Below are 20448 nucleotides of genomic sequence, written 5' to 3' on the forward strand. Positions count from 1 at the left end.
GAGGGGGGGGCGGGGAGAGAAATAGAAAAAGTCCATTCTAAGTCCAGCAAGCTGGGTGCCAGGCCTCCCTCAGCAAGACAGAGCTGACAGATAACATTTGTGACCGTTTGACCTTGTCATCCCTCGCGGCGCTCTGATGAACAAATGTTCCCCCAGATCCTGGTGAACACCCCTGATGATCTTATAGGTAGCCACCAGATCACCCCTGAGCCTGCGCTTTTCCAGGCTGTAGAGTCCCATGGCTCTAAGCCTCTCCTCATAAGGTCTTTTTTTCCTGACCTCTGATCATGCACGTGGCTCTTCTCTGCAGTTTCTCAAGTTTCTCCACGTCCTTTTTGAATTATGGAGTCCAAAATTGGACGCAGTATTCCAGCTGTGGCCTCACCAAGGCCAAGTACAATGGGAGAATGATGTCCTGGGATTTGCTTGAGAAGCATCTGTGGATGCAAGCCAGTGTTTTGCTTGCTAGCTTTGCTTGCTTTGCTAGCCACAGCATCACGTAAATATTATTAAGCAAAATATATTCTCTGCAGTGTTATTTGAAGGATAATTCCCAAGTATTTAGATATTTGTCACTCTTTTTGGAAGTGTCCAGTGATCCTAAAAATTTCACAAATTTGTAATAGAAAAAAATATTTTTCTGGAAAGATTAAATAGATGTGTGTTAGTCATTATTTCCTGTTCACTAGGTGCATCTATACATTCATTAATGCACCATAGTTACTGTGCTTTAAATTTAGTACTTGCATAACCAAGTACTAAATCAGTGCTTGGTAACTGGTGCTACTGCACAGTAGTGCCAGCACATGGCTTTTAAGTGATGCTAACTGTTCACTAGCCTAATGCTACTGCACCGTAGCATATTAGCATTGGTTTTGCCTGGCACATTACTGTGCAGTTTTGTTGGGCATCTCATGTAGACACACCCATTATGTGCTTCCTGTTTTAAAAAATGTCACCCTTCCACTTGTGTAAATTAAGGACATCTATACACATGACGGACCTCTGCTCTGACATATGCTAATTAACATGTGCCAGAGCAGACTTGATTAATTGATGATTCTATGAACAACCATAAATCAAGAACCAATGTTTGTTTTGCCAAAACTATCCAGCAAGTCCTTGTGAATAACAAATCAAGTTACATGCCTTGGGGAGGCTCTTCAAACAATTCTAACTAATACAAAACATTTCTTTATTCATCTAAAATTATTTTGGAATTTCAAAAATGGAGATATGGAATTTCTGGATTAGTTTAATGCAAGATTACTTCACTAACCAGAAAAGAAGGATTAAAAATAATAACTACATTTATTTACAGTGAGCAATTCAACCAGCTCTAATTAAGAATATATGTTTCTCATGTTGGAATGTCATATGTAGTAGATTCACAAGCCAAGCAGAGAACAGAAATTTCTGCTCCTGCTTACTGTTCTTCTGTGCCATATTATTTTTCTACAGCAAAATTAAGGTACATATTAATCGAATTTGGCAGCAGTTAAGAAAATGTTTACATAAAATACTGCGAAGCCTGTTATTAATAAAGAAGGCATATGAAAAATAATTTTAGAAAGTGAATGATGTAAAACTCCAACATGATGTGTTTAAGTATTGCCATGTAAATATCATTTGAACATCACATTATCCCTATATATGGGGGGGGGGAAATTTATTTCTGAAAAAAAAAAATTACACTAAAAATTTTGGGGGTCAGGTGGGGAATAATGTGTATATCAAAGACCTAAAGAGCTGGTTAGACAAAAAGTGAATGTTTCAAGTTTTAACTCTATATTTTCCTCATTTTTTTTAAAGCCACAATTTAAATATCAGCCATTACTATGACTAGCAAAAATATAGCAGACATACAAAAAGTCATTTAAATTCAACATTTCCCAAATTATAAGGTCACAAACTTTAATTAGTGCTAAAGGGATCATGCAGAAGTGTTAGAAAACCCCAAAGGAAAGATTTTGCCTAGCAGAAATAAATACACATGCACATAACTTATGTAGAAAAAACAACAACATTGAAAGTCAAAATTTGTTCTTCTTTTAAGCAAAGGCTGAGGTCACGGTAGCTTGGGAATACCACTGAATATACCTGCCAGAAAAAGAGGGATCATTAATGTTGACCCACTCCACAAGAGATTTGAAAGCAAAAATGAAAGGGATAAGTTGTTTTGGAAATATTTATAATTATAGTGGGTTAGAATTCAGTAGTAGTACAATTCAAAAGTAGTAGTAGCAGTAGTAAAATTCAAAACTGTAAGGGTGACAATATTTGGACCTTGGGGAGCATTGGATTTGCAGCTGAAACAAGGCTTTAACCTGCAGCCTAGCAAAAGCTGCTAACCACAAGGCAGAATGATAGCTAAGCCAGCCATTCACTTATGCTAACTAACCATCTTAATTGTGCCAACCATTTTCTGAAAAAGTAGCAAATGAGTCTGTGTAAGTCTGCATGCTGTGAATGAGGTGAAGCTTTAGGAATGTAGAAGATGCTACAACTGGGACTGAAAAACAGACTGGAATGTGAAAAACAACACGTAACTCGTAACAGAATCTGAGATGAACATATGCAAAAAGGTGAATGGCGATTAGTGAGGAAGCCTCCAGAAGCTTCCAGGTTTTAGTCAAAGTCCACCCATTGACTGAAGAAGTGGGGTGAAGGTCTTAGACATGTGCACTTAACAAAGAGGCATGAATGAAATGAACAGGCAATTCTGTGCTAATAAAGTAAACAGTAAGCAGATGCGGAGCTTGAGATGGGAGGAGAAATGGGTGGAACAGAAGGAGAAACAGAGGTGGAATAATGTTAATAATCATGAGCCAAAGTGTATAGAAGTGGAAAGAACTATTGTTCGTTGTCACTCACCATGTTCACAGGCTGGATGTCTATGAAGGAGCTCACCCAAAGCTGTCTCCATTTTGAATAAAGCTGTTGCAAGCAATGTGTGCTGGTGTTTGCTCCCTGCTTTCTCTGGCTAATGAGTAACAGGATCCATGAGCAATTGGATCATCATCTCCCTAGTCGTTGGTCACCACATAGAATTGGGGTCTAACAAAAAGTATTGGAAATGACTCTGTGACATTGGCAAATAGGCTTGTCTCTTTTATCCAATTCCAAACACATGCAGTACCAGTATTAGAATCTACTTTCAATGTCTGAGAAAAGATTGAACCAGTGAGAGAAGTAGTTGGCTTAAGAGAAACAGAAGAAAACACAACAGAACAGGAGAACAGAACCCCCATCTGGTTACTTATCTAAGAATAGTGTGAACAAAACATTTAACAAGGTTACACTGATAAGAAGACTAACTAGCTGACCTAATAGGACCTGCTTTTTCTTAATTCTATGGATTCTTTACTATATTCACTCAAATAAAAGATGACCCTCATTATAAAATGACTTCCCCACCCCCCGCAATCATATTCTATATATGGAAAATTTATAAATTTGTTATAACTTTCCAGAAATAATTGGACGTTTTCCTTCATTTGTCTCCCTCCCACTGCTACAGCAGGGAAAATAAATCTGGGGGTTAGATAGCCCTCTTTGTCTCTGCTTCCCACCAACTTTTTCGCTGGCAGTTCCTTCCCCCTCTCCTTGTTATATCCTGCTTTCTCTCAGTACATGGAAGTGAGGAGAAAATCTGAAAATATTACCTTTGAAATTAAACATGGCTGTAGCAATTTGCATGCAGCTTATGCAGAATTGAGGCATGTTACTTTTTTTTGCAACTGCTGTATGTTCTAGCACAGGGACTCCACAAATGCATTTTCAGTAGCACTTTGGTACCTGTCTATATGTAATTTCTAAAGTATAAAATATCATTATTGGAGGATCATTTTAAATGTTTCTCCCACTCCTGCACCAAAGCAAGCAGCAGTAGGGGAACAGATAGTATTGAATTATTCCAACCCATATAAAATGAATGTTGCAAGGAACCCTAAAAGGTTATCTAGTGACCCCACCCCCCACCCTGCTCAAAGCTGGACCATCCCCAATTAGATCAACCCAGCTTTGTCTAAACCTAGGTCTTAAAAACCTCCAAAGACACAGATTCCACAGTCTCTCTGGGTAATCTGCTCCCGTGCTTTACTAACCTCCACGTGAGGCAGTTTTCCCTAATATCTGACATAAACTTCCCTTGCTGCAACTTGAGACTGTTGTTCCTTGTTCTATCATCTGCCACCACTGAGAAAAGTCTAGTTTCATCCTCTTTAGAACCACCCTTCAGGTAGTTGAGGGTGCTATTCAATCCCGCCTCACTCTTGTCTCCTGCATACTAAATCACCCCAGACTCTACTCAGAAGTCATGTGCCTCCACCCCCTTGCCATTTTCATTGTTCTCCACTGGATGCTCTCCAATTTGTCTACATTCTTTCTGTAGTGGGTGGCTCAAAAGTCCAGATGTGGCCCAGTACTCCAGATATGGCCTACCCAGTGCTCAATAGAAGGGAATAAGCCCTTCCCTTTATCTGATGGCAATGCTTCTACTAATGTAGCACACTCTGTTTTTAGCTTCCTTCACAACAACTGCACACTGGTGGCTCATATTGAGCTTATTGTCCATGGTAACCCCCAGGTCTTTTTCTGCGGAGCTGCTACTTAGCGAGCTGGTCCACAGCTTGTACCAGTGCATAGTATTGTTCCATCCTAAGTACAGGACTTTGTACTGGTCCTTACTGAACTTCCGGAAATTTATTTTAACCCAATCCTCCAATTTGTTGAAATTCTACTCTCCTGTATATCTATTACTCCCCTTAGCTTGGTGTCATCTGGAAATATGCTGAGTATGCATTTCATGCCACTTTCCACATTGTTGATAAAGATATTGAAAAAAAATGACCTCAGAAATGACCCCTGGAGCACTCCACTTGATGCCAACTAGTCCTTAAGCCATTTGATTATTACTAGGGCTGTGCAAATCTTCAGATCACGATTCAGATTTGGAGATGATAGAGGCCAAATCTATTAATCCAAATCGAATCTCTGGAATCCTTAGGCTTTCTGAATTGAGTCAGAGCTTCTGAATCAATTTGGAAAAGATTCAGCAATTCAGAGATTCAGTCATAGAGTATAATGGGGAATCAATTAAATATCTATAACTTTGATGTCTTTTGGCTGATTCATAGGAAAATTGCAGAAATAGCAGCCCCTCCTGAAAGCATTACGTATGCCAAGTTTCAAGGTGATAGGTGCAGGGTTTTCTGACAAACTGCACCTCAAATTCTGAAAGCAAAATTCATGTAACGTGTGTGTGTTAAGCCACAGTGGGGTGAAAACTGTAGGGGTGGTATCTCTCACTAAGGCCACAAAAAATACCAAGTTTCATGGAGATCGGTTCAGGAGGTTGGGGGAAACTGCACTTCAAACTGCTGACAAGTAAAGCCCATGACATAGGTGACACTGTGTGTGTTAAGGCACAGAGGGGTGAAAACTGCAAGGATGGTAGCCCCTGCTGAGGCCACAAAGCTTGCCAAGCTTCAAGGAGATAGGTACAGGGGTTTTGGAGAAACTGCACCCCAAATTCTTGAAAGCAAACCTCATATCACATGTATATGTTAAGCCACAGTGGGGTCAAAACTGCAGGGCTGATAGTTCCAATGGGGACCACAAAGCCTGCCAAGTTTCTAGGACATATCTACAGAGGTTTGGGGGAAACTTCACCTCAAGGTGCAGACAAACAAAACTCATGTCATGGGTGACACCGTGTGTGTTAAGGTTCAGCAGGGTGAAAGCTGCAGGCCTGCTAGTCCCTACTGAGGCCACAAAGCCGTACAGCTATCAAGGAGATACGTGCAGGGGCTTCTGGTTTCTGGGGCCCTGCACCTCTGGCTGCTGAGAGGCAAAACTTGTGTCATGGGTGCTTGTGCAACTGTGTCTGTCTTGGGGCATATGGGAGCTGGGGGGGGGGGACTACTGCCCTTAACTGTGCTTTGTCCAGGTGTGGACCTCATACTTCAAGAAAGGACTGTGTAAATTAGAAAGTGTCAAGTGAAGAGTGACAAAAATGCTTGCAGTTCTAAGAATGAGAGTCATAAGAAAAGGCAGAAACAACAGATTATTCAATTTGGAGAAGATACATTTGAGGTGGAATTTGATAATATTCTTCAAATACCTGAAGGGTACCAAAGAAAGAGGATGGTGGCCACAGGAGACAGGATAGGGGGTAATAGTTTTAAATTGAAGCAATGAAGAAATGTATTGGCTATAAAAATGAGCAGCAGATGTGAGATACATTGACTTTAGCAAGTTATTTGACACTTGTTTCATTAACAAGCTAAGGAAATACAGACTCAAGTATGGTAAACGGGATGCAAAACTGTGCCCTATGAGTAACCAATGGCTCAATATCTAGTTGGAAGGATGCATAAAATAGAGTTCCCCAGGGGTCTGTCCTGGTTCTGGTATATTTAACCTCTTAATTTATTATTTTGCAATGCTACTGAGTACATACTAAGCTAATTTGCAGATAATTCCAACTTGAGTGAGGTTGCACACACTTGGGAGGGTAGTATCAGGAATCAGAGTGACCTGGACCTGGAGAAATGGTCTGCTATCAACCAGATGAGATTCAACAAGGATAACTGAGAAGTCCTGTACTTGAGACAGAATAATTGCATGCACAAATACAGATTGGGGAATGATTGGCTAGGCTGCAGTATCACAGGGAAGAACCTGGGGGTTACATTAACCCATAAACTGAATACAAGCTATAGCATGTTTCAAAAAGAACCAACATCATATTGGGTAACTGTGACAAGCTACAGATTTTATTGTATATTTCTGTGTCAGTCTTGGTCAAGTTATAACATAGTTACTCAGTTTAGCTGATTAGCCTATGAATGAAGTGTTAAGTGCCAGCATCTGGGCTGGCTTTGCAGAATACTCTCAGAGAGCAAAAAAAGGCTACAGGAGTCCTAAACAAGCATCCCCCTGGAGGGTACTCTGTGACGGTGTCTTTTGCATACCAAGGGAAGCAATTCTTCCATTCTTTGGCACTAGTGATGTCTCACTTGGAGTAGTGTAGCTTGTTTTGGTCCCCACACTTAAAAAAAGATGTGGATAGATTGGAAAGAGTCCAGGGAGGAGCAACAAAAATGATTAGAAAGCTGGGAAGTATGACTTACGTATGAGGAAAGCTTGAAAGATTATTATTTATTTTGGTGAAGAAAAGAGAGAGGAGATTTGACAACAGTCTTCAAATACTTGAAGGATGATTATAGAGAGGATGGAACTTTTCCTCTGTGGCTGTAGGAAACAGGACTAAAAGAAACTGCCTCACCCTACAGGAGAGGAAATTTAGGTTGGAGATTAGGAGGAATATTCTGACTACGAAGATAGGCTTTGAGACAGGCAACCTAGAAACAATTCTATCCCTGGAAATTTTCAAGAGAAGGTTAGAGGACATGTTTAGTCATGGATGATCCTGTCTTGAGCAGGGTGCTGGACTAGATGACCTCATGAGTTCCCTTCCAGCCTGACTCTGCAATGATTTTATGAACTATTATTCACTCAGAGCAAGTTTTCTACAAGCAGCAGCTAACTTCCTCAACAAAATTCACTAGCTATTCAACCTCCTTGAAAAGGCCACAGTAGTATAACTTGGGGTGGTCAGATGGGGCACTAGCCCACAGCTCCAACTTAACTTGGACACCAGAATGGTGGTTCCCAAGGAAGTCTGTGCCATGGCAACAGAAGCAGCACCCAGTTGCATGAACACAACATCCAAGACACAGCAGCAGTGTCCAGGGAATTTTTGTATGGTAATATTTCTATCCCTCACCTCTTTGCTGCTTGGCACCCCTTCTTCTCCAGTGTTCACTGGTACTCTTGCATTTTTCCCCACACCCAGATTTTTTGGCAGGTTTTTCCTAGATATAACCTGCTAGTTATATCTCTGGAACTGCATACTTTCAACTGTGCTTGTCTTCACTATCACTAACTATATACTAGCATTCCATACTTTGAAGGTATCACAGACTGCCTAAAAAACTACATCATCAGGATTTCTAAATCTGATGCATTGCATAGGTTATGCATTTCATCCTTGTCCACAACAACCAATACTTCCTCCAAACCATGAGGACAGCCATGGACAAAAAGATGACACCCCCTGCCCCATAAGCCAACCTCTTTATAAGCCACCATCAGGAATAGTTTTATTTTGTTTGTTTAGGTGTACCATCAAACCTATCACTGTTCTATCGATATGAACACCCTCTTTCTTTTTGGATGTTTACTTATTTCAAATTTTATTTAGTTAGACCAACCAGAGTTAGGTCAATCTCAATGTCCAATTGTGCAGGCAATGAGAAGGGTTAATTTAGCTCAAAAGTGGAGCACCCAATCTAATTAGTGCACCTAAAGGGGGGCACTTAGATTGAGAAAGGGCTAACCCAATCAAGGAAATCTGGTCTCTTGAATGCCTGAACAAGTCAGCTGTATGGTCCCATTGGACTATAAATTCTTTACTATGGAACTTCAGTCGGATGGTAATTATAATTAATTGATCATTCAGTTAGACTCAAATTATACCCCTAAGCCAATGTTATGGTTTAAACAATTTGATGTGAAACCTTTGCTCAGAATTAGAATTTATAGCCAGGGCATCCATTATTTACAAAAAGGCTTTGGGAAAGAATATTCCTTTTTTCTATTTTGTAATTTGATGTGATATGTCCAAACTATTCCTTCCACAATACTAAGTATGTTGTCTTTCAAGTCAGTTACTATAAAATATGATTTGAGAAATGTAAATAAGCCTGGGTTGGAAGTGTTTTGTACTCTTGAAAGTTATGTGAAGATTCTGCCTAACAACTGGTTTTGGTGGAGCTTGATTCATACAACTATTCAACACTATTCAATGCTAGTTGAGTTTACAAAGAAATATTTCTGCAGCTGAATAAATCACTTGGGAGCTATCTACAGTGAAATAAAAGTTTAAGTTTTGGAAAGAAGAAAGGCTGTAAGAGAAATAGTGACATATTCTCCTGGGAGTTATAATTTAATGATAATAGGTGACAGTTTTGATGAGATGGCTTTAAATATCTGAATTTATATCAAATATTTCTTTATTATTAACTCTATCCTGTGAGATAAATTTACAAACTTTAGAACTTTTCCCTCTTTAATTCTTTGGAGAAGAAAAAAATTATCACAGTACCATAGCCATAGCTATTCTGAAATGACACTTGTTCACTTTAAACATATATACATAAACACAGACACACAGCTTCCTGGCCCTGAAAAAAAAAGTGGGAGGATGAAAAATCTCACCTCTGGAGATATTTAAAATTTGGGTGGTGAAAAGCAGTAGATATATAAAACGGGAAAATCCAGCATGGGCCAATAAAGCAATAAAATAAAATAATCCAATAGTTTCATTTTCTAATTTGTCATTTGAGTATTCACTCAAATGTATGCAACAGGCATGGAAGTTTGCCAGATTACAACCTGATTTGTAGTCCTTCAGCTGAAGGCAACAACAACATGATGGCATATTGGCACCAGCATTCCTGATGTAAGTTAGCACACCTCAAGAATTGCACTAGCTTAGACAGAGAAAGGATTAGCCTGATCTCCCAAACACCTTTACACATTCACAGCACAGCTCTTGGGCTGAGAAACCATAGCTACTCACCCCATCCTTGGGGCTATGCCATTTCCACCCCACACAACCCTGACTGGTTTATTTTAGCTCCCTACTCCCTTCCCTAACATGGACCCACCAATCCCCACCCTCCACAGACCTGCCAGCCCCTCCAAGTTATTTACATCAGGCTTTCCATACTGTTCCCAGGAATAGTGAATTCCTATATGTGCTGCTCCTGGCCTAGACTTAGACAGCTTAAATTAAGCTGCCTAGATCTACACCAGGTACAATCCACATTGTTTTGCACCCTAAAGCATCACCATTTGTGTAACTCAGGCCCTCCACTTAGCATTCAAAACAGCACTGCAATCAATGTCATATTTCTCTCCCCAAAACATTTAATTTTGTAGGTGACAAAATGCAAACTGGTATCAGAAGAATTAAATCCCTCAACTGTCTTGCCTTGCCTGAGTACTTCCACAAAGCTGTACTTAACAATTTTTTTAAAATTATTTCATGATCAAACAACTATAAACTGTTAAAAAGAGACTTGATCCTAGAGCAGAGCTTTCAGTTATTAGTGGCTCCCCAAAGTCATGAGTAAGTTATGACATGAACCAACTGGTACAGAGGGAGGCTCTGCAGAAGATGTTATAGAAGGTCTCCATGTAGAAGATAATTACATAATTGGTAAGTTAAATACATATAATTCTCTTTATTATTTTAAATCTATTTTCTTCTAAATACTTTTGTCCTAACAAATACTGCATTAAAAATAAAACTGTCTGGTCAACAGATAGTAGTATGGTTGCTCCTAGAAGGAACATGATTATTAACATTTGCATGTATAGAATACATATATTTTTGGATAAAGTGAGCAATTAAATATGCACCCAGGCATTTATGCAATGCCATTAATTTGGGGCTCCCCTGGAAGAGTGCAGAATGCTATCAAATCCCCTCTTGGTATATATGGAAGGCATACTGCACTTCTAGAAGCCTGAGGAAATTACTTGCTCATCCCCAGGTCACCAGCATTTAAAATTTCAATGAAAATACATGCAGGGTAACACACTACTGTACATAAGCAAAAGAATGGCAGTAATGGTGATGGTGTTGCCAGCAGGGCTTTGGCTTCCTTGACCACAGGATGATGTTCCAAGAAGAAGGATTGCTAGGAAGGGATGGAATCCACCTGATGAAGAGAGGGAAAAACATCTTCACAGACAGGCCCACTAACCTAGGCTGTGTGTAGATGAAACAACAGGTGTGTGCACACGATGCTTTAAAGCAGGCTATATGCTTTTGCACCACCATAATGGTTTTGGTGTTTGCATGCCTTTGCAGTATATTGTGCATTAATTCCAGCCACTGCAGGAAATTCAGCAGCATAATGTGCCTTAAATGACTTAGGGCACAGCAAACTAAAATTCCTTTGAGGAGTTCTAGTTTGCTGCCCCTACAGCCACAGAGTGAAGCACCAGGCTCTGTGCAGCTCCACCACTCTGAAGGAAGGCCTGAAAGCAGCCTGACAGCAGCTCAGAAAAGCATCTCTGTCCAAGAAAAGCAGGGAGCCTGATCTTCCCTCCCCCACACACACAAACACCCCTGAAGCTTGCCTGCCTGCCTGAGCTGTGCGGGGGCCCAGTGCTTCCCTCTGTGGTTGTGGTGCCCCCCAGGACTGCCCAAACTGGGTGCCTGCAGGAGGGTGCCATCTGGGGGGGGGGGAGGGGGAGGCACAGCTGCCGCAGAGGGAAGCACCAGCCACCCCCTGTCAGCAGGCCAGGGACTGCTCCACCCTCCGGCAGCTCACCCTCCCCTCCCCACTGGAGAGGAAGGTAAGTCAGCAGGGTTTGTGCATGACACGGGGGGTTTAATAAGCTGTAAATTGAAGTGGTGTTTTTTAAAACCCACCACTTCAATTTGGGGCCTCTCTTTTGTCTATACATGCCCCTACTGAGAAGTGCCTTAAATTAGGTTCACCAGGGAATGGATACAAAAGCCCTGAGATAATTGGTGAAGTATGTGACCTGGAGGAAGAATAAGCAGGAAGGGGCAACAGGAAAGTAGATGTCATTCTTCATGAGAAATCAGGGCAATCAACTAGTTACCTTAGGTGCCTGTTCATAAATGCACAGAGGCTGGGAAACAAGCAGGAAGAATTGTAAGTCCTTGGCACTGTCACAGAACTATGACATGATTAGAATAACAGAGAATTGGTGGGATAGCTTGCATGACTGGAACACTGTCATGGATGGGTATACACTGTTCAGGAAAGACAGGCAGGGGGAAGAGGAGGAAGTGCACTTCATGTAAAAGACCTATATGCTTGTGCAGAGCTCCAGTATGAAACTTGAGATAGGCCTGTTGAAAATCTCTGGGTTCGGGTCAGAGGAGAATGCAACAAAGGTAATGTTGTGATGGGGGTCTGTGGCAAAAGGCCACTTCTGTTTCTCCCCAGAAACTCTGCTCTCTGACAATTTGGTTAGGATGGGCCCACCAGAGAGTACACACCTTACCCTAACTCTTTAGGTAACCTGAGCTGGATACATTCCTGAGGGAGGAGGGAAACCTGCTGTCTTTGCCTACATGACTTTTATCACATACCTGGGTGAGGGGCTTGCTCCCTGGGGAGCTAGGAACTTCCAGTCTGCACAGCAACTAGTGATGCATTTCAAATTGTTTGGCTGACAGCCAACAGGTGCTGGCCTCCATTGGACCAGGTACATGAGGTCACAAGGGCTATATAAGTCAAGGACTGCCCAGGAAGAGGGGGCAGCAGCCATGAGGGAGACTCAGAGAGAGAGGAGAGCTGAACCATCTGAAACTTGCTCTTCCTCTCAAAACTCATGATCAAGGAACTGCCTGCCTCTAGATGATACTTGTGAGTAATCTATCTGAGATCTAACTAGATATATAACTAGATCAGATGCGTGATCAAAGGCTACCCAGCCATGGGAGTTTGCTCTATGGGATTTCTCTGATATTGCTCTACCTGGTACTCTATTCCAACCCTACCCCTTGTAACCAACATATTTCTCCTTTGTACCTAGTGTGGGAGACTTATTGGGAGTGGGTCTAGATTATACCTTGGGGTCCCCTTGGTTTGGCTGACTAAGGGAGACAACCACTACTTGTGCTTCTGACTGAGGGAAGCATCCTAAGTTCTTGAATTGAATCACTTGAAGTGAATCAAGTACCCTTGAGGGCTACTAGGCCTGTGTTTCCCAGGGTGCACAGAGCCAGAATCAAGCCCAGCCCTGGGTGGTGGCAGTGGAACTGCCAGGCTAGTGGGTGTGCTCCAGGAAGGGGGTCGGCCAGACATGAGGCACCCCCAGGGAGGCACTTGGAACCTGGAAGGTGGTCGGGCGCAGTGAGGTAGGTGGCTTAATGCAGGAGTGCCCCCTACTGGCCTGCCACAGGGTCTGCTATACACCACCAGACCAGGAGAAAATGGTGGATGAAGCTTTCTTCAAATAGCTGGCAAAAGGGCCCTAGTTCTCATGGGGGACTTCAATCATCCTGACATCTGCTGGGAGGGCAATACAGCAGTGTGTAGGCAATCCAGGAAGTTTTTGGAGACAGCTGGGGACAACTTCCTGATGCAAGTGCTGGAGCAGCCAAATAGGAGCTGTGCCTTTTCTTCATCTGCTGCTCACAAACAGGGTAGAATTGGTGGGGAATGTACTAGGAGATGGCAATCTGGGCAGCAGCAACCACAAGATGATTTAGTTCAGGATCCTGAGGAAAGGAAGCATAAAGATCAGCAGAGTAAAGACCCTGGACTGCAGAAAAAACAGATTTTGTCTTGCTTAGAGAACTCATGGGCAGGGTCTCCAGAGAAGCCAGTCTAAGGAGGGAAGGAATCTAGGAGAGCTGGCTGTATTTTAAAGAAGCCTTACTGAGAGTGCAGGAACACTGGCAAGTATGGCAGAAGATCAGCTTGGCTTAGCAGGGAACTCTTCAGTAAACTAAATCACAAAAAGAAAGCTTATAAGAAGTTGAAGCTTGAACAAATAACTGCAGAGAAATATAAGAGTATTGCTCAGGCATGCAGGGATAAAGTCAGGAACGCCAAAGTGCAAGTGGAGGTGCAGCTAGTAAGGGATGTGAAGAGGAACAAGAAGGGTTTGTACAAGTATGTCAGCAACAAGAGGAAGATCAGGGGAAGTGTAGGTCCCTTAGTGAAAGAGGGAAGCAACCTAGTGAGAGGATGCAGAAAATCATGAAGTACTCAGTGCCTTTTTCACCTCAGTCTTCACAGGCAAGGTCAGCTTTCAGAATACTTTACCTGGCACCACAGTTTGGAGTGGAGGCGAGGAGATCATGGGTGAGAGAACAGGTTAGGGACTCTTTAGAAAAGCTGGACATATAAAAGTCCATGGGACTGGATGGGATGCACCCGAGGGTGCTGAGGGAGCTGACTGATGTGATTGCAGAGCTTCTGGACATCATCTTTGAAAATGCATGATGATAGGGAGAAATCCTGAATGATTAGGAAAGGGCACACATAGAGCCCATATTTAACAAAGGAAAAAAAGAAGGATCCAAGGAACTACAGACTGGTCAACCTAATTTCAGTCCCTGGAAAAATCATGAAGTAGATCCTGAAGGAATCCATTTCTAAGCACTTGGAGAAGAAGAAGGTTATTAGGAACAGTCGGCATGGATTCACGAAGGGCAAATCATTCCTGACCAACCTGCTTGTCTTCTATGATAAAATGAGTGGCTCTGTGAATGCATGAAAACCAGTGGACATGGTATACCTTGATATTTGCAAGGCTTTTGATATTGTCTCCCACAGAATTCTCTCAGGCAACCTAAGGAAGTACATGCTGGATGAATGGACTCTACGGTGGTAGAAAACTGAAGCATTGGGGTCACAGGGTGGTAATCAATGGTTCAATGTCTAGTTGGCATCTGGTATCAAGTGGCATGCCCCAGGGGTCAGTCCTGGTGTCAATTTTGTTCAATATGTCCATCAGTGACCCCCATCAAGTTTGAAGATGACACCAAGATGGGGGGAGTAGTAGATATGCTGGAGGGTAGGGCTAGGATTCAAAGTGACCTAGACAAATTGGAGGATTGGGCCCATAGAATTCTCATGAGCTTCAGTGCAAGTTCAAAGTACAAAGGCAAGTGCAAAGTCCTGCACTTAGGATGGAACAACCCCATGCTGGAGGCTGACTGGCTTGACAGCAACTCTGCCAAAAACAACCTAGAGGTTACAGTGGACAATAAGCTGAATATGAGCCAACAATGCCCTTGTTGCCAAGAAGGCTAATGGGATGCTTTAGTAGGAGTGTTGTTAGCAGGTCAAAGAAAGTGATTATTCCCCTCTATTCAGCACTGGTGAGGCCACACATAGAGAATTGTGTTCAGTTTTGGGCCCCTCACTACAGAAAGGATGTGGACAAATTGAAGAGTCTAGCAGAGGTTAATGAAAATGCTGATAAGGCTGGGGAACATGACTTATGAGGAGAAGCTGAGGGAACTGGGCTTATTTAGTTTAGAGAAGAGAAGACTGAGAAGTGATTTAATAGCAGTCTTCAACTAGCTGAAGCAGGGGTTGAAAGAGGATGGAGCTACACTCTTCTCAGTGGTGGCTGATGACGGAACAAGGAGCAATGGTCTCAAGTTGAAGCAAGGAAAATTTAAGTTAAATATTAGAAAGACCTTTCTTACTAGGAGGGTAGTAAAACAATGGAGCGGGTTACCTAGAGTGGTTGTGGAATCTCAATCCATGGAGGTGTTTAAGACCCAGCTAGAGCCTTGGTTGGGATGGTCTAGTTTGGGATGGTTCTGCTTTGATCAGGGGATTGGACTACGTGACCTCCTGGGGTTCCTTCTAACCCTAATTTTTAGGGCTGTGCGAAGCTTTGGGCAGAGCTTAGGTTCTGGGGCAAAACTTGTGACATGGGTGACACTGTGTGTGTTAATGCACAACAGGGTGAAAGCTGCAGGGGTGGTGGCTCCTGCTGAGGCCACGATGCCTGCCAGCTGTCGAGGAGATCGGTACAGGGGTTCTGGCTTCTGGGGCCCTGCACCCCTAGTTGCTGACAGAGAAAACTCATGACATGGGGGGCTTGTGCAACTGTGTCTGTCTTAGGGCATGGGAGACGCTACTGAAGACCTGGCTGCTAAGCTACTGTGTTACCAGTTACCAATCAATCATGATTCACTCAATCAGCTCAATACACAATACCTAGCTAATGTAGCCAGTTACTTACCATCAAGTAACACCTACAAAACCAGACACTAAGGAGAGGAAATAATCAATACAGACAATCCACTGCCCCAAGACATAGACAAGTCAGTTGCACAAGCACGCATGTCACGAGTTTTCTGTCAGCAGCTAGAGGTGCAGGGCCCCAGAACCCCTGCACCTATCTCCTTGACAGCTGGGAGGCATCGTGGGTTCAGTAGGGGCCATCATCCCTGCAGCTTTCACCCTGAACCTTAACACACAGTGTCACCCATGTCATGAGTTTTACTTGTCTACAACTTGATGTTCAGTTCCCCCCAAACCTCTGCACCAATCTCTTTGAAACTTGGCAGGCTTTGTGTCTTCACCAGGGGCCACCACCCCTGCAGTTTTGACACCTCCCCCTCCCCCCCCCCGTGTTGTAACACAAAGACGTGACATGAGTTTTCTTTCAAGAATTTGGGGTAAAGTTTCCCCCAAACCCCTACACTGATCTTCTTGAGACTTGGCAGGCTTCATGCCGTTGGCACAGGCTAGTATCCCTGCAGGTTCCATCCAAATCAGACAAAAAACAACAAAGTTATAGATATTTCATTGATTCAACATTATACTCTACGGCTGGATCTCTGAGGCGGCTCCGAAGTTTCGGAGCTGCTTTGGCCAGATCGAAGCAGAAACCTAGTCCAGAGTTCCAGATTGGATCTGTGGCATCCAAAGCAGCTGGATCAGAAGCCAGATGAGGTCTCTGCTGCCTCACACAGGCCTACACATTTTCTATGATTGTATAATTCTAACGTTACATCTGCAATCTTAAATTGGGGTCTTTATGATTCTTTTTACTGCAGTGATGTGTCTGATATGGTTGGGGAAATATGTTCATGGATTTGAACATGTAATGACATTTATTTATCCAGCATGTCATTTGCATGCATTCAGTATATAGACATGCAGAACAATCAAGACAATTTACGAATATTTTGCACTTGGCTTTTATCAGCTCACCTAGCTGATCCCAGTCTTGCTTTTAATTTCCCTGTGTTTACTGAGTTAATGGAGAAAACTGTTGCTCTTTAAATTGTAGGCACATGTGTCTGCCAATCATTTGCTACAAAGGTTTGTACTATGACTGTAAGTTATAGTTTAGTACTGAGTGAGGCAGATTTGCTTAAATGTACTAATAATTTACCAGGTGTATTGCAGAGGGGACTAATGATTGCTTGCAACCTGCTCATTCTTCGTTAGATGTACAATTAGCTCTCTACCACTTTTGTAATAAATGATACGATCCTATTGAGTCCTTTGGAGAAGTTGGCAGAACATTTGTTCTGTTATGTACAGCTCTTGAGTAGCTCAATTTATAGTGCTTTTTGGGTCACTGCCATTTAGATACAAAAAGGGAACTGTCATGACCATCGCCCTGTTCAGCTTCTATGTGAGATTTTGCAGATGAGTTTTAGCTCCTGCAATTTGGCTTCAATTGCTACTGGTAATATACCCTTCCCCCAGCGTTTACGAAGCAGGAACCATAAAGTGTACATGCCTCAGATATAAAGTGACTCTCTTTTGTTAGAGCTCACATCTTGCATGTATATATACAATTTCTTATTTTGCCTACAAAACTTCTTCCTGACTTTTAAATCAAAACTTAATTATCTTGTGATAGCCAGAAAACTTTAGAGACAGAGGCAGGCATGTGATATTGTAAGCCCACCTGAATGACATTTTCAGAAAATGTTCTAAGCAAAAAACTTCCATAGTTGGGTCTTTAATTAAGAAGTTTTAACCATGACCTGGACTGTAAATTATTGCAAAGAAAAATCCATTCATAGATTTAAGTGGAGTATTTTGTTCTATTAGCATTTTCTTCCTTCTTGAGATGATGATCCTTCAATGTCCTGTAAAAAATTAAGTTTTCAATGTTTTACTGGTCTTCACTGGAATAAAATTGAGATGTTTTGATTTTTGTTTTTGGAGGAACATCTACTCTAGAATCACCAGATAACAGCCCACTGCAGAGAACACTTACCCAGGGTGTGGGACATATTCTGCCAAAGGTGAGTGAACATATTCTGCCAAAATATATTCTGTCTCCAAAGGTGAGTGCCCTTAACCATCAAGGTACTTTAGAGCAGTGATCTCCAAAGTGGGGCATGCACACCCCAGGGGGTGCGCAAGATGATCCATTGGGGTGTGGGAAGAAAATATTAGAACTTCTATTTAAATTGATTTTTTTATCTAAAAAAAAAAAAAGAAAGAAATTAAGCTTACTAATATTTAATGGATTGACACTGGCGCCCTCATTCGGTCCATATGTCAGATGGTCAAGTATCACATACAGTACGCGAGTAGTACATGTATATAATTTATAAATAAATAAATATACATATACTGGGGGTGCGTGCTTAAAAATTTTTTACTTATAGGGGTGCGCGATCAAAAAGGTTTGGAGACCACTGCTTTAGAGTATTTAAGTGGATGGATCTTTCTGCCTTTATTTCTTGACCAGAGAGACCTTTCATAGAGAATATTTTCTTGAAACAAACATTCCCACAAAAATCACCATTTTCCAGCAAAACATGTTGTAGTAAAAAGTAATGCTGATTGAATTTTTCTAACAGCCAAACCTAACAATGCATACAGCAGTTTATATCTTGCTGAGCAGTTACTTATCCATACTGGGTGCAGCCCAAATTTGTTGCCAACCACTCTTAGCTCAGGCAGCTTTAGTATTCCCATTATTTAGAAGACAATGTTTACCTTCTCTTTTCGTGTGCTTGGAAGAATGTGTCTACTTTGTCAGACCCAATTTTTTAAAATTTAGCCAATTAAGCTTTCTTCTGAGCTCCATGAAGAATCTAAGAGAACAGCTGGGATGGTAATGGAAAAATATAGCATTGTTGTACAAATCCAGATTGGAACAAAGTTATCAGAAAACAACTGCTTGATATGGAGTTGAAATTTGGTTCTAGATCAAAATAAAACCTGCTTAATATGCTGGAGTGTTTGATCTGGTGGTCTAGGTAAAGTCTTTTTATGACATTTACCAGTGCCACCCTTGGAGTGACTAAATCCCTTAAACAATGCCAAATGTGAGCAAGTTTGGATATAATAATGCTTAATATACTCACAAACATCTGTAGGATGTATACAGTGCTTGACAGAAGGATAGATTAGCATTAGCATTAAAACTTGTGAATTTGGGAGATAAATAGACATGCTCCAAGACTTGCTTCTTTGCAATGACATGGATGAGAATAATTATCATACAGAATTACTACCTTGTGCTAGGCAGTTTTATTGAGTTGGGCTGACTACTAAACAGACCAGCTAGCATACTGCCCAAGAGATGATAAACATTTCTGAGCTTCCTGCCACCAAATACAGATTTGAGTTCTCTGCCTGCATCACACCTGGGCTGTAGGAGACTGCTTATAGACGACAACCTTTTAGAGCTCCCAGAACCAAGGAGCCTAAACACTAAGAGCAATAATGGGCAAAAGGCTACCTAAACAGACATGCCTCTGAAAAATACTAACAAACATTAAATTATGTTAACAAGCTCCTACAGTCCCCTTCCTAATTTCTTATTTGAACAGGAGTTCTTGTATATGTCCCCATCATGGGGACATACAAGCCATCTGTGAATAACTTGTCATCTTTTTGGAAAATCAATAGTTAAGTCCTTTCAGGACTTTACTAAAGAAAATAAAATGTGATGTGTAACAGAAACATACATTGAGTAAAATAGAGGATATGTTTGATCATATGTATTCTTTATCCACTCTCAGTATATCCAAGGTTGGGTCTAGGTATCTGAAAAGTGCATGACTAATCGAAAAGGCTCAATGCTGTCTGAGGCCCAGCAGGTAGGAGGCCCACCCAATTGAAGAGGCTGCCCTTATAAAACACCTGTTTAAAAAAGGATAGGAATGGCCTTCCTCACATAATTTATTCTTCTGCTCTTTAGTCCTCTCATCAGAAGTGTTATCATCAATCACACAGCTGGAGCCCCAGTCTGAGATTCCCTTACTCATCCACACATAAGACAACAGGCAGTAGAGTACAGGAGGTGATTAACCTACCTTACCCCCCTGCACAGTCCAGCAAAGGTGAAGGACTATTAATCTCTGTAATATAATGACAAATCAGACATTTCCTGCCAGTAAATGGTCACCAAGTGCCCAGATGGTTGCCAACTGCTGTGAATTTCCTAGTCTGTACATTGGTGAAAATATGAAATATGTAAAGAAAAAAATCAGGGACAATTATTATGCTTTGAACAGCACACAGGTGAATGGCACAACTGCCAGATATGGCAGTTTCTTTACAGTATTAGACTGTTTCCTCATAGTTAAAGACCAGCTATTTACTGTCACTCTTAAGCCTTCCTGTTCGATGATCCTGTTAATTAGAGATCAGGATAACTCTTTACACTGGGAGTATTGAAGAGCACTGGAATCCTGATTATGACAAAGCATTTCTGGATTCTGAGCTACAATAGCCACTATAACAGACCCCAGTGTAAGTCAAAGAATCATCACAGGCTCATTTGGGAGTCCTACTACTGGATATGACCTGTGCTAAAAGCCAGAGTCTCAGTGCTTATAGACACACTCCATTTCACATCTTTTCTAGCCCCAGG

At 41.8% G+C, this 20448-nt stretch overlaps 1 long non-coding RNA gene across 1 annotated transcript; it reads left to right on the top strand.

Moving 5' to 3' along the window:
- Nucleotides 1-13: 13 nt before the first annotated feature.
- LOC109291041 lies at nt 14-19969 on the top strand. The gene is made up of 3 exons (XR_002095742.1): nt 14-99; nt 6802-6806; nt 19956-19969. It is a non-coding gene; the product is annotated as an uncharacterized LOC109291041 (long non-coding RNA).
- Nucleotides 19970-20448: the final 479 nt, after the last annotated feature.

Source organism: Gavialis gangeticus, unplaced genomic scaffold (assembly GCF_001723915.1).
Source record: "Gavialis gangeticus isolate Ggan-Ray unplaced genomic scaffold, GavGan_comp1, whole genome shotgun sequence".
Lineage (NCBI taxonomy): Eukaryota > Metazoa > Chordata > Crocodylia > Gavialidae > Gavialis > Gavialis gangeticus.